The 14,794-nt window shown below is 33.9% G+C and overlaps 1 long non-coding RNA gene across 5 annotated transcripts in view; it reads left to right on the forward strand.

The window, feature by feature from the left end:
* Positions 1-14,794, forward strand: part of LOC106730238 — a 579,289-nt gene that overhangs the window by 314,699 nt on the left and 249,796 nt on the right. For 4 of the 5 annotated variants that reach the window (XR_004320690.1, XR_004320693.1, XR_001366677.2 and 1 more), the window contains one exon: positions 10,560-10,619. The exons of the other annotated variant lie outside the window; for it this stretch is intronic. This is a non-coding gene — a long non-coding RNA (uncharacterized LOC106730238). The remainder of the gene's footprint in view (positions 1-10,559; positions 10,620-14,794) is intronic. 5 annotated transcript variants of the gene reach the window in all.

Genomic DNA, 14,794 nt, shown 5'->3' on the forward strand with positions numbered 1-14,794 from the left:
AATCATTTTATGGAGTCAGCACTAACTTAATATACCAATGTGAGACAAGAAATTACAAGAAAACTATAGACCAGTATCACTCATGAAGATAGATGCAAAACTAATTCAACAAAACATTAGCAAATGGAATATAACAATGTGTTAAAAGAGTTATAGTCACTGCCAAGAGAAATTTATGCCAGGTATGAAAGGTAGGTTCAACATTAGAAAATCAACATATGTAATCTATCACATCAACAGGCTAAAGAAGAAAAATCACATGATAATGTCAATAGATGCAAAAACAAGAAAACATTTGATAAAATTCAACACCAATTCATGATAAAATCACTCAGCAAGCTAGAAGTATAGAGTAACTTCCTCAAAGTGATAAAGAACATCTACAAAAACCCTATAGCTAACATCTCATCTAATGGTGAGAAACTAGAAGTTTTGTGCTAAGATTAAGAAAAAAGGCAAGGATGTGTCATCTCACCACATCTTTTCAATATCATAGTGGAAGTGCTGGGTAATGCAGTAGGAAAAAGGAAATTATTGATATATACAAAGAAATAAAACTGTCTTTTTTTGCAGATGACATAATTGTAGAAAATTTGAAATCATTGATAAACTAGAATTAGCAAGTAATTATAGCAAGGTTTCAAGATATTTGATTAATATACAAAAACAGTTGCTCTCCTATATATCACCAATGAAAAAGTGTAATTTGAAATTAAAAACACAATATTATTTACAATAGCACTCTCAAAAATTAAATGCATATGTATAAATCTAAAAGGTTTGTGTAAGATCTAAATGAGGAAAATTACAGAACTCTGATGAGCTAAATTAAAGAACTAAATAAATGGAGAGATTTTTCCATGTCCATGGATTGGAGGAAGACTCAGTATTATTGAGATATCAGTTCTTCTTAAATTGATGTATAGATTCAGTGCAAACTCAGTCAAAATCCTAAAATTTATTTCATGCATATGGTAAACTAAATTTATGTGGAGTGTCAAAAGACCCAGAATATCCAACATAAAATTGAAGAAGAAAAAAGTTGGAGGACTGACACTATCCAACTTCAAGACTACCTGTATTACTGCTTGAAGCAGTAATCAAGAACTGTAGAACTGGCATCAGAATAGCCAAATAGATCAATGGAACAGAATAGTGAGCCCAGAAATAGACTAACACAAATATAGTCCACTGATCTTTGACAAAGGAACAAAGACAATACAATGGGAAAAGTAGTCTTTTCAACAAATGGTACTGGAACAACTAGACATCCACATTTAAAATATATCTCTATCTATCTATCTATCTATCTATCTATCTATCTATCTATCTATCTATCTATCTATCTATATCTCTAGACACAGACCTTACAATCTTAATGGACGTTAACTCAGTATGGATCAGAAACCTAAATGTAAAATAGAAAACTGTAAAACTCCTAGGTGATAACTTAAGAGAAAATCTAAATGACCTTGGACATGGCAATGGCTTTTTAGATACAATACTAACAGCATGATCTCTGACAGAAAAAATTGATAAGTTGTACTTCATTAAATTTTTTTAAAAAAGTTTTTCTATGTGACAGACACTGTTAAGAGAATGAGAAGCCTGGGAGTAAATATTTCCAAAAGACATACCTGGTAAAGAACTGTTATCTAAAATATGCAAATAACTATTAAAATTCAACAATAAGAAAATAAATTACTTAATTAGAAAATGGGCAAAATCTAAACAGGCACCTCACTAGAGAAGATACACATACCAAATAAGCATATGAAAAGATGATCAATGTCTTACGTCATTTGGGAATTGCAAATTGCAACAAGCCCTTATTATATTGGCTAAAATCCAAACACTAACAACACCAAGAACTGGTATGGATGTGGAGCAACAAGAATTCTCATTCATTGCTGGCAGGACTGCAAAATAGAATAGTCACTTTTGAAGACAGCTTGGTAGGTTTTTACAAAAATAAACATACATGTACCATACAATCCAGCAACCATCTTTCTTGGTATTTACCCAAATAAAATTTTACCCAAATGGTTTTATGTTGACTCAAAAACCTACACATGGATATTTATGGCCAGTTTATTCATAATTGCCAAAAACTTGAAAGGAATCAAGATGTCCTTCAGTAGGAGAATGGCTGAATAAACTGTGGTACATCCAGACAATGGAATATTGTTTGACACTGAAAAAATGAACCATCACACCATGAAAGGATATAAAGAAAACTTAAATGCATACTTCTAGCTAAAAGAAGCCAATCTGAAAAGGCTACATACGGTCAGATTACATAAGTATGATATTCTGGAATAGGTAAAACTATGGAAATACAATAAAATCATTGGTTGCCAGGAATTGGGGAATCAGTAGGTGGAGCTGAGAGGATTTTTAGGACAGTAAAACTATTCTGTTTGATACTATAATGGTGGATTCATATCATTATACATTTGTCAAAAGCCATGTAACATACAGCACCAAGAATGAACACTGATGTAAACTATGCGCTGGCTAATAATGATGAGTCAGCGTGGGTTCATCGATTGTAACAAACATACCACCCTGTTGAGAGAAGTTGATAGTGGGAGAGGCTGTGCTTATTTAGGGACAAGGTACATATGGGAAAACTCTACCTTCTGCTCAATTTTATTTTGAACCTATGTAACACTCTAAATAATGTCTATCAAAAAATAAATGTTACCATCTGAGTAATTATTTGAGGCTTTTTTTTTTTTACTACTTTATTGAGGTGTAATTGACATGTAAAAAGCTGTGCATATTCAATGTATACAACTTGATGAGTTAAAGGATAAGCATATACCTATGAAAGCATCACCACCATCAAAGCCAAAAACAGCCTCTCAAAATTTTCTTTTACTTCCTTATGATTATAATTATAATTTTTGTGGTAAGAGCATTTAACAAAATATCTGCCCTTGTAGCAGCTTTTAAGTATAGATAGAGTGTTGTTAGCTGCAGGTAGTATGCCATATATAGATCTTCATAACTTATTTGTCTTGCATAATTGAAACTTTACACACTTTGACCATCACCTGTGCATTTCCCCCCTCTTTTTGGTCCCTGGCAACCACTGTTCTACTCTGTTCTATGAGTCTATTTTAGATTCCACATATAAGTGACATCAATCAATTTCTGTCTTCTGGTGGTTTTTGTTTTTTGTTTCTCTTAAGTAGCTTGAAAACACTTAAGGAATTCATGCAAAGGTTGGAACCATATATTTCAATAGTATTATTATTTGTAGCATTATTATTATGTTAGGCTGTATTTCTGTAATGCTTTATAACATTCATAGTATTCTCACTACTCACAAAATACTTATGTAATATCTACTAAAGTGTCTGCCAGACATTCTTCTAGGCCCTAGAGATACATCACCAAACAGAAGAAATAAAAACCCCTTACCTTGAAAGCTTACACTCTAGTCAGGTAAGACAAACAAAAAAATAAATAAATATATAATAAATAAACCATATTATAGGGCAAAGGTGATAGTTGTTACAGGAAATAAAAAACCTACAAGTGCAGTCAGGTAGAGTACCAGGAGGGATGGATTACAATTCAAATAGTGTGTGCATGTCTCCTCATGAAAATACGACATTTGAACAAAGACTTGAAGAAGGTGAGAGGGAGAGAACCAGGTGTAAGTATCTGTAGGAAAGTATTTCAAACTACGATAACAGGAATTCTAAAGTTGTGAGGCAGGAGTGGTAGATTTAAGGAAACAAAAGGAGACGTGTGGCTGGAGCCAAGTGGTAAGGGTGAATGTAGGAGATTAGAAGTTGGAGTGGTGGGAGAGAGCTTATATTTTAACATTTTATTCTTTTTTTTCTCACACTAATTTTGTGGGCAGCAACTCCAGAAAACTCTCTTGTCACAAAGAGTTTTGGTTGTATGATTAACTGGAGACAGCTTGATGTCTATGCACCTAGAAGCCTCCTGAGCCTCCTCCCATGACCTTGATGAATAGAGAAGAGTAGAGAACAAAGTCTTACTTTGGTCTTGGGACTCAGAAAACTGAGAACATTGTCATGGAAGTAAAATAAGTTCCAGACGGTATCCTCAAATTAGTGTCCATTTCTGAGATTAATTTATAAAACCAAAATATCCATATTAATTTAGAACGAGAAGTTAGGCTTTCAGGGGAAACATTTGTTTGATGGATGGGAAACTTTCAGGCAGAACAGGTACACGTAGACAATCCACTTGACTACTGAATATCTGAGATTTGTGATGAAAGTAAAATCATAGTCAGATTTGTTGGTAAACATTAATTCATAAAAGAGAAATAAGGTATAATAAGACAGAGTTAACCTTATGTCTTCATCTCTACAGCGGGGTTAAGTACTGTGCATACCAGAGTCCACTAATGTAAATTAAATCCTGAAGGCTTTTCCAAGGCCATCCCTGTTAGCATAGATGAGCGTTAACATAGGGTTCTTTCTTGCTGTTCTGCTATTCATGGCTCTCTACAATCCAGTGCTATAGTTCCCTGGCATCATTATGTCTAAGGTGATCTTGTGTGACTCCTTGCCTTTCCATTAGTTGAATGCTTGTTTTCTAAAATAAATCTTATGTGTTAAAGTACAACATGCATATACAAAGATAAACAAATCATAGATACACAGCCCATAAGTTTTCACAAAGTGGAGACACTGATGTAACCACTTCTAGGTCAAGAAACTTAAGATTTTCATTTCCCCATAAGCCCTCTCTTCATGCTCCTACTCTGTACTGCTTCAGTATAATTCCAGAAGGAACAATTGCTGATTTCTACTTCAATAAATTAGTTTTGTTATTTGCAGTCTAACTATTTTTGCTCAAAATTATTTTTGTGAGAGTCATTTATGTGTATAGCAGTAGTTGGTTCATGTTAATGCAGTTTTGTACATCACAGTATAAATACATCAAAATGTACTTGTTCTTTTTCGTTGTTGAGGGACAGTCGGTTATTTTCATTTGTTAGGTATTATTAATAATTTTACTATAAGCATTTTTTCACCATTTTTTGTTCTCATACAAACATATTTCTATTAGATATACACCTAGGATTGAAATTGTTAGTCATAGGGTAAATGTATTATCAGCTTTAGTAACTATCACCCGTTTTCCAATATTTAAGGTATCAGTTGACTTTCACTAGTAATATATAATAGCTCTGGTTTCTCCAAATACTTGTCAACCTTTTAAAATCTTAGTCTGTCTAGTAACACTTTATGGTTTAATTTGCATTTCCCTTACAAATGATGACATAGACCTTTTGATTTGTTTATAGGAAATTTAAAATATTCTTTTTTATGAAGAATCCACTTTTTAAATCTTTCTCCAGTTTTCGATAGGATTATTTTTATTTGCTTATAAATTTGTAGGAATTGTTTATTTTGAATACAAGTTATTTGTCAGTTATTTGTATTGTAAGTAATGTTTCTCGTTCTGTGCATAAAATTTTCAGTCTCAAAGTGTATTCTGAGGAACAGAAATTCTATTCTTTAGTTTGATTTTTCAGTCTTTTCATTTGTGGCTAATGCTCTCTGCCCAGTTTACAAAATTACTTGTCATTATATTGAATGATTATCAAGATCCTTAGTCTTCCTCTGATTATTCCAGTTTCTAGAGCACTTAGGTATCTGTTTTACTGTTTTTGTTTGTTTGTTTGTTTTACTTAGATTTTGATCATTTAGTCCTACTTTTAATGACATTTCTCATATGTTTCTATTTAATTCCTGACTTTGTGTATAAAAACTTACAGGTCTGATTTGGAGATCTATCTGATGTTATCTTTTAACAGAGACAATTTTCTTTTTCTCCACGGTACAAAATTAAAATAATGCGTATACATTTAATATAATACACGATTTTAGGTAGTTTGAAACTGAGCTTCTTTGTGAAAGCTGGCGAATCTCTACTTTTACACTAACTTCTTTGGTAATTGTGTTTCTAAGATCCGTGTCAGAAATTTGCATGATATAATGGTCTCTCTTTGTCAATCTCTGAAATACAAATTTTGTCACCCAGTTTTGTAGCATTACTAAAATCTATAGTTACCTATGGTCTCTTATTTATTTAACTCTAACTTTCTGGACACAATACCAGGAACAAATCAGCAAACACCTAAACATGAAAAATCATTGACCAAATTTCAGACTCACCTAGAGGCATTTAGTTTTCATTGGGATTTGAGCCTTCTTGTATCTGGATGGCTTGGTAGCTCACTAGTTATTTGAAACAAATGTTGTTTGTTGGTTTAAAGTTTGTTCTGCTTTCCAAGTTTTCATTGGTGGATGAATTGGTTCCGCAATAAATAACTCTGGCATTATTCTAGGTGGGAATTTGTATATGCAAATTACTGTAAGTAGAAGATAGGTATATTTTGTGTTAATTATCAAAAGGAAACTTACTTCCCTGATGGTAAAATTATTGAAGGAAGTTTTATTGTAAATCTAACATAATAAGGCTAATATCTTCAAAGCAAATTCATATGAACTGAGTCATCTCCTGAAAATCATGCAGCTCTCAGTTTTCAGAGAGCTAGTTATAAGCTGGATTTTCTTGTTCTAGAGCCAGGCTCTTAGCCCTTCTTAATAGTTTCACAACACAGGCTCAAGTTTACAGAATATTTTCTGTGGACTTTGTGGTTAATTTGGCAGCTCTTCTTTTCTATTCAGGAAACCATAGCAGTATTTACTGGCTCCTAGTATGAAAAGTCAATATTTCAATACTGTCTTATATGTTTCTATGACAATATAACATTTCAGTGGTTCACTTACTGAACAGCAATTAAAGAAATAAAGTCCTCTTTCCATAATGTTCACATAATTTTACTTTTACTGCTCTTCCTGCCTGAAAGTATATAGTTTTATGTCCTGTAGTAAACTGTTGAATCCTTGTCTTTATGTATGAAAACATCTAGACCAGATTGGCATCCAGATTCCATTAACAAGCATGTTTGTGTGTGCGAGCGTGCACCCCCCACCCCCCAGAAACACAGTCCTAGCCAGTCTTAAAGCTTACAACGGAGTCTTCCACCTCTCTCTATCCCACAAACCACCACTTCAGGAAAGTGTGTGTTTGTGGTGCTTGTCATGGATCTGTGACTCAGAAATAATACATAATTGTATAACTTTCCCTTTCATCACTCTGTTCCAGAATCTATCAATTATAAATTGATAGATTACAATTACAATCAGATTGTAAAAACAGGGGTCAAAATCCAAATAATTTAATACAGTTAATAAGAAAAACTATTCAATGTCTAGGGATAATTTAATTTTAAGTAAAACTTTCATGGAAAATAAATTCTTTCCTGTTCCAGGGATAGCATTGCTTTATGTATAAAAGTCTTTGAAAGCTAAAGCATGAAGAAAAAGAAAACTGATTATGCAGTATATCTTTTGATCTTTATATTTTTTGAACATTTAAAAGCTTTCTTATTGATGTTTTTTAAAGGAATATTTTTCCATTTTCTCATATTATATAGAATGCTAATTTCTGTTTTCAAACATACAGATAACCCAATCTCTATTTCAAATAATCTCCAAAAGTATATGAGGTGACTAGAGCAGGGCAGCAGATTTGGCTTTACAAGCATGTTCTAGTTGTAGCATATGTCAAACTAATGTAAAAACTGTCAATTCAGTAACATTAAAAAATGAGCAAAAATGATAACAAAACTTTTTTTTGATACCACTCCTGTTTTTCTCTGAATCATTTCAACCATTTCCTTTTAATCTCCCTTTAAATTGCTGTAGATTTTAATCATTTGCATATTTATTGAAATTAAATTCTCTTCACTCATCCTTGCTATTTTGAGGAATCATCTCCTGTCCATTGTGTTTCCTGTCAGAGGGAACCAGACTGTAATGTCTAGAGAAATGTAATAACTAAAATCTTTTAAAAAAATGTCCTTTAGAAAACTAAAATTCAGAAGTGAAAAGCACTTTTGTTACGGAAACAACAGGCTGGCCAAGAAACAAGCACCACTCGGAGGGCTGGAGTACTCAGATGTATTACACCGGCGGGCTCAGAGGGGCTTCTGCTCCGAAGCTCTGAGCACCTCCAAGACGTGCGCATGAGGTTTTATAGGGTAAAGTACAAGCTTGGGGTATTCGGCCAATAGGCATGGGACAGCTTTAGCAGCATCATTATCACAAAAGTGGAGGCAGGGAGGCAGCAAACCAACATTCCAAAGCCAGATATATATCTTTGAAAACCCAGCTGGCTAGCAAAAAAAACATGAACAGCAAACCAACACTAATTAACTTAGATTTTCAAGTTAGTCCAGCAGAACTCAGATCAGTATTCCGATACTTAGACTTGTTAGCCCAGCCCAGCCTCTCTTTCACATTCCTAGACTTGTGAGTTACCTTGTTAGAAAGAAACCAGCCTGGCTTTTCTTTCACACTTCAACAAAATAAAACTCTAAAAATGTTATAACTGCATGAAATAATGATTAAATGCATAAGACTTCATAAGGACCTATGTGTGTTTCAGTAACTAGAGGTTTACAATCAAAGCACAGTATCATTCAGCCATGTGTTAACTAGGTATGACCACAAGGTGCACTGCTATCATCTTAATGAAGAACCGCTATCAAATAATTGCTTTTATTTCTGATCCATTCTATGATTGGCTATTATACTGTTAACATTCTCAGCCTCAGGATTTCTACTCCTTAAGTATCTTTCTTAAGAAAGCTATTCCCATTTTAAAGGAAAAAAAACAAAATTATGCTCCAGTTGGTTGGAACCAACCCTATGCTATAATATACCCATATTGAAACTCATTTTCTTTTTTTTTTAAACCAAGTTTTTATATTTCTTCATTAGGAATTATATCTGTGTTGTAATCACCATACATAAGCTGAACTTTATTTAACATTGTCAATGAAGCAATTTAATATTAACTGGAATTTGGAGGGTATAGAACAAAACCTTATTTTAAATATTTGAGAAAGCAAGTTAGATAATCAGTTCTCTTTGAAGTCACTTTGACAGTACTATCAAAGCACTTATTAAACTATTTTGATTACATTTTATATACTAGCTTATTTAAATGATTTCTAATTACAAAATGATGGGAAAATTACTCCAGTCATATATTTTCCCTCTCCAGCGACTTGTTTGATTAAATTCACTTTACCACTAAGGACTATAATTAATACTAGCACATTTTTATTTCTAAAGGGTATTTGACCATTTTATTCTCTTATCTTTTATGATTAATATATTAACATATATTTATATGAAAGAAATATCCATTAAAAGTTATACTAGTGCAGACTTAATTGTATTTGTAACTTAGCCTGATATCCACTTGAGGGCCTAGATAAAGCTATGGCTACCAAGAATACCTTCAGAACTTAAACAGGACAGGAAACGATACAAATTTATATCAAATTGTTTCTTACTGAGAGTGAAAAATATGGAAAGAAATCTAACAGATGTCTAGCTCTCCAAATAAATAGAATAAAAGAAAAGAGTGAGACACATGGCATCAATTGAGGAATATATGATAAGCCATCTGGCTTGATGATGTAAATAGATGATAAATTCCATATGCAGTTCTCAATATTGGTGCAAATGCAGGAGAATTAAATGAGTACTTTACCCACTTAAACATCTGCCTAGTCACTCATGCAGCCACAGCAGACTTACCTGGCTGATATTTGATTTCTCTTGTTGACACGTATCCTCTATACACAAGGCGAAAGTGAAGGGGATCTGATAAATTGGACCAACTTTGATCAAAACAGCTATTAGGCCAAATGCAACTGACGGAACTGGTCCCTAGGAGTAAGTGACCGTGATGCCGAAAAGGACAAAACTATGCAGAAGGAGATACACCTCAATGTAGAAAAGTGTCTTGCTTTATTCAAAGATGCAGTGTGCCTTTCATTCATGAAATATTTCATGTAGAAATATATGTAAAAGCTTTCTTGAATAAAAGCTTTCTAGTAGAAATATCTGAAAGGGAAAATAGAACCAGAGAATCTGGAAGTCTACAAATATGTAATTTTGACTTGCCAATAACATATTGTACTGCGTTGTTAATCTGTTTAACAAATACATGCTTTCTGAAGGGAAGGTAAAACAAACAAAAACAATGCTTAAAGAAACCAGTGTAGTTTTACAGAAAATTCTCCAATCAGTTTAGATTTTTAATTAATAAGTTACAAATAATAGAAAAAAAAGTTCAGTGATTCTGAGAAAATGGTGTCATAAGAAGAATGTTAAGAAGAACTTAATTGCCCACATTTTTATTCAAAGCAAAAAAAAAAAATTGGAAAGGACAATAGTCACTTCTCTTTAACCTAATTAAAAAAATCCTGGAGAAAAATGTGGTAAATTGTGTTTTTATAACAGCATTTTCCTAATTTGATGCATTTACAAGTGTACAATTAACATTTTTTTAATTAAGAGATAAGGAAATAGTTGAATTCATAACCATAATTACCAATTATCTGATGACATTGCCTGTATTTTTTTACCCAACAATAAAATGGTAGTTACTGACTATAATATTTTTATGTCTTACAGTCAAAATAAATTCTTGCATAATTGGCGTGGCTGTTGACTTTACGTACACTTGCTTATGAGGTATGTGAACTAAGTCATGTACATAGATAATAACATCTTTGTTTTCATCTATTCAACAAATATTATTGAGAAACTACTATTTCCAAACACTAGTACAGCACTTGTGAAGTATTAGAGAATAAACCAGAGTCATTGGCTGATGGATAGATACATGTTGAAGGGAGAGCCATCAGCATTTTCTAACAGACAGAATGGAGGTCATGAGAGAAGAGAGTCAAGAATGACTCTTAACATGATTTTCCTGAGAAAAATTACCCTATAGATTCTTAAGAACAAATTTGTAAAAACAAGTTGGTTTGAGTTGGAGCAAGGTACTATAAGTTAAAATTAATGAGAATTCTAAAGAATTAGATCTGGATAACCTCAAGATGATTTTCACAGAAACAAAAGTAAGTAAAAAAATGAAAACAAGGAACAAAAATTATACTTAAAATTGTAAAAATAATAAGAGGAAGATGATAGTAGAAACAGAGGAGTAATTAAGTTAAGGGAAAACCTCACAGGTTAGAAAAGAGAAGGTAGGATAAAATAACCCCTCCGGTCAATGGAAAGGAGGAGTTAACATGCAGTTACGTATATACAAGTGCCCACATACATTAATGATGTCAGATTTGAGGGAAAGACTGTTCTGCAATCAGGTGGTCAGCTGAATTCACAGCTAGAGGAATAGGATCAGGTAGAATGAGAGAGGAGTCCCAGTGAAAGGTGAGCCTTAAGAAGGAAGAGTCACTGATGGAAGAAAGAAGTGCAGAGAGAAGAGATGGACTTTGCAACCCCCGATAAAAGGCACGCACTAATGCACAGTAGTATCCGGAGGTAATCTGCTGTGTGCGCTATGCGGAGAAGCGTATCAGTAAGGCAAATCATTTTCATTTCCTACTTCCTTCTAAGAATATTTTAAAGACCATTTATTTTCTCATTAATACAGAAGACTGGACTTGAAAGGATAACAGATACATGTGACAGAGCAATATTTTTGAAATATTAGTTGATGTTCAGTTCTTGAAATTACCTCTTTTTTTCTCCCCCACTCCTTCATTTCATTCAATTAAGCAGATTTGGAGTCATTATCTCAGGGTAAGGGATATGAGTTAGATGGAAAACAGAAAACACTCTGTAAGTCTTTACTAACTTTTGTTTCCAAAATGCTAAAACCCCTTAAAAAATTCAGAGGGCTTCTGGTATATTTAAATGTTTTGGTGAGTGAGATTTAAGGATTGTGTCTTTTTTCTGGAGCAGTGTTTCTCATTTGGGAGCAATTTTGCACTCCCAGCTAGTAGCCCTTGGCAAAATCTGGGGACATTTTTGAATGTCACCATGAAGCTGGCATGGAGTGGCTCTACTGGCATTTTGTGGGTAGAGAGAGACAAAGGGTGCTGTAAGCATTCTACAATGTACACGATGGCCCTTCCACCCCTAGCAAAGAGTTATCTCACCCCAAATATCAGCAGTGCTGAGCCTGAGAAACCTTGCTGTAGTGAGGCTGGAGAATAGTCTCTGTTTCATAGGAAGACAAGAGAATAGGGATGAGTAAAAAGAATAGAGACAATGGCTGATTATGAAGGGAGACATCCATTTGCCTGGCGGAGATTTGGATGTTGTGAGGACATCCTGTCTCACAAGCTGACCTAAAGCCATGGCATGACCACGATGAAGACAGACTGTACTTTGCGTTCGGGACAGTCTGGTCTGAGCCTGACACAATGGTGCTTCCATGTGTTAGGGAGTCTATAGAGTGACCCCATGTCTCAGGGCACAAAAAGGTGGAGACCAGTGACTGAAAGTGAAAATGCTAAGCAAAGGACAGGGAGGGGCTATCTCAGTAAAGAACCTGATGATGAACCTGAGACAGAGGCCAGGGGATGCCCTTAGGTCTGCAGGTAGATGAAGAAAGTCAAGCCCTGGAAGAGAACAAACGCTCTGGTTAGCCTAAAGAGGGTGCTGTCCAGCAACAGAGGAAAATGTTTCCCAAGAAGCCAGTTAAGTTTAGGAAAGATTTTGCCTAAGGAAAAGTTTTCTTAGAAATAAGCTTAAAATAATCCAATTTCAGATGATTACACTTGGGCAAGGGACGTCACTGCACATGCCAAACATAAACATTACTAAAGTGAAATTTAAATATGTAATGTTAGAAAAGGGACTTTTTTTCACTTTTTCCAAGTACAGGATTTTTAATATAGGGCTATGGATGTGGTTTATTGTTTGTTTGCTTTGTTTTTCTTTCTGTTTAGTTTCTTTTTTTTTCAACTTAGACATTCTAACTCAAGTGGCTGGAATCAGAAACACTGAAGGAATGCCATTTTGTATGCTTTTAATGCTATGGAAGAGGACAAGTGAGATTTAGGAGAAAGCTGTGTCTGTCTCTCCTGACTAATTAGAATAAATATTTATTGTATCTCCTGCATATGACATTATCTCCATCTTGCTCTCCTAGAACAAGCATCAATATTTATGAACTGTTCTTGATGACCTATCCTATGCCAGGTTCTCTATATCCTACCTGATTAATACTGAAAAAAACTCATCTATTAAAATTATTGTAGAATGAAAAAAATTAAATTAAATTTTATTATCAAAAAATTCTCTACATCTCTTCCTGAGAGATGCTGCCTCTGGAAATTCCTGAGTTATAATTCCAAGAGAAGCATGTAAGTCACACTGACTTTTAGGTAAAACTGCAGCATTGGTGAAATTAACAACTAAAATACTGTGTACAATCTGTGCAGCTGTTTTCTCTGTCATATGAAACCTAAGATAGTTTTTGATTTTCAAAGAATACATGAGTTCTCTCTTATTGTGTCTAACGGCTCAAACTCAGGACTGACTGATGCCAGAGCTCACGGTCTTTTTCATGAAGCTTCATGGTCTTCATTTCTGATCATTTCTGTCATGTGGGAAAGCCTTAAGTACCTTATATGCTACTTTTACAAACTTCCAAGTCTTTCCTAATAATTCTTTGAAGCTATATTTTTTTTTAGAGATAATACTGAGTGGGGCCCTCTTTTCCAGTTGATATGAAGTTTAATCCCTTTTTCTTTTCTCGTTGCATTATAAAGAGCATTTAAGTTCATGTTAAACTAGAGAGGTACTAACAGATGCTCTTTCCTGTTTGTAATTTTACTGAGACTGAATCAAGAGTGTGAGTTTAAAACTGACCATGAACAATAATATCTGAAATTATGTTTGAAGTCTGAAGTTTTGGAACCAGAGCCTTGGAGCTCTCTGGAGTAAGTGTATTGGCATTAACATCAGGAAGCTGCTGCCCTTGAACAAGAAGCAGAGAATGTTTGTCAGAGGCAGGTGCAAGATTCACTAAATCAGTGTAAAGGAGAAGGGGCCAGAGGCTCCCCTGGAGAAGGACCAGACAAACACATATCCCTAGGCACGCTAAAATGTGATGGGTTACCGTTAACTCATGATCAATAATTAGCACTAAAACGACACACTAATTAGATTATAATTTGTCATTTTTTTCTTAGTGTGTTTATTTTAAATAATCCGTAACTTAATAACATTCTTTGTCCCTATCTCATATTGTTATTATATTGTAGATAATCAATTTTAATAATAAAATAAATACACCTTTAAGAGAGAAGTCTGAGATCAGTACACTGATATGACATTGTAATTACCATTATGGTGAATTTACTTAGAAAGCAAAATGATAAGACTACAGGATTGTGTCTAGGGGAAGTCCTGTCATGATTACTGTAGTAAATAGACCTACAAGTATACCAGGATATAGTCTGTTTTCTTATAGCCCTTTCTGAAAATTGTACCACATCATCTTATTACTATATTTGCTTGGGAAATATTTATAATGTCATGCTCCCAGGAACATTGACTATCATGTACTTTAAAACTAAAGTGATTTGCAAGCAATGCCAGTATGGATGATCCTTCATCCACAAACATAATTTCCATATTTAGAAATTCACTGCATGCAGTTTTGTATTTTCATTTTTACAGATAATCATGGATAGTTAGAATAAACAGATTTCTCCCTTCTCAATGACTATGTGGTCGACATATTTGAAAGTACATCTTCCAGGGTGCTGTTTTCTTCCACACAGACTTTCAGCAAATGTGTTAACCTGAAATTTCCTCTTCAATTCTGAGTACTATTTTAATTCTTCTATATTTGGATCAAAAATTGCACTTGGATTTCTGGAGAG

Source organism: Camelus ferus, chromosome 6 (assembly GCF_009834535.1).
Source record: "Camelus ferus isolate YT-003-E chromosome 6, BCGSAC_Cfer_1.0, whole genome shotgun sequence".
Taxonomy (NCBI): Eukaryota; Metazoa; Chordata; class Mammalia; order Artiodactyla; family Camelidae; genus Camelus; species Camelus ferus.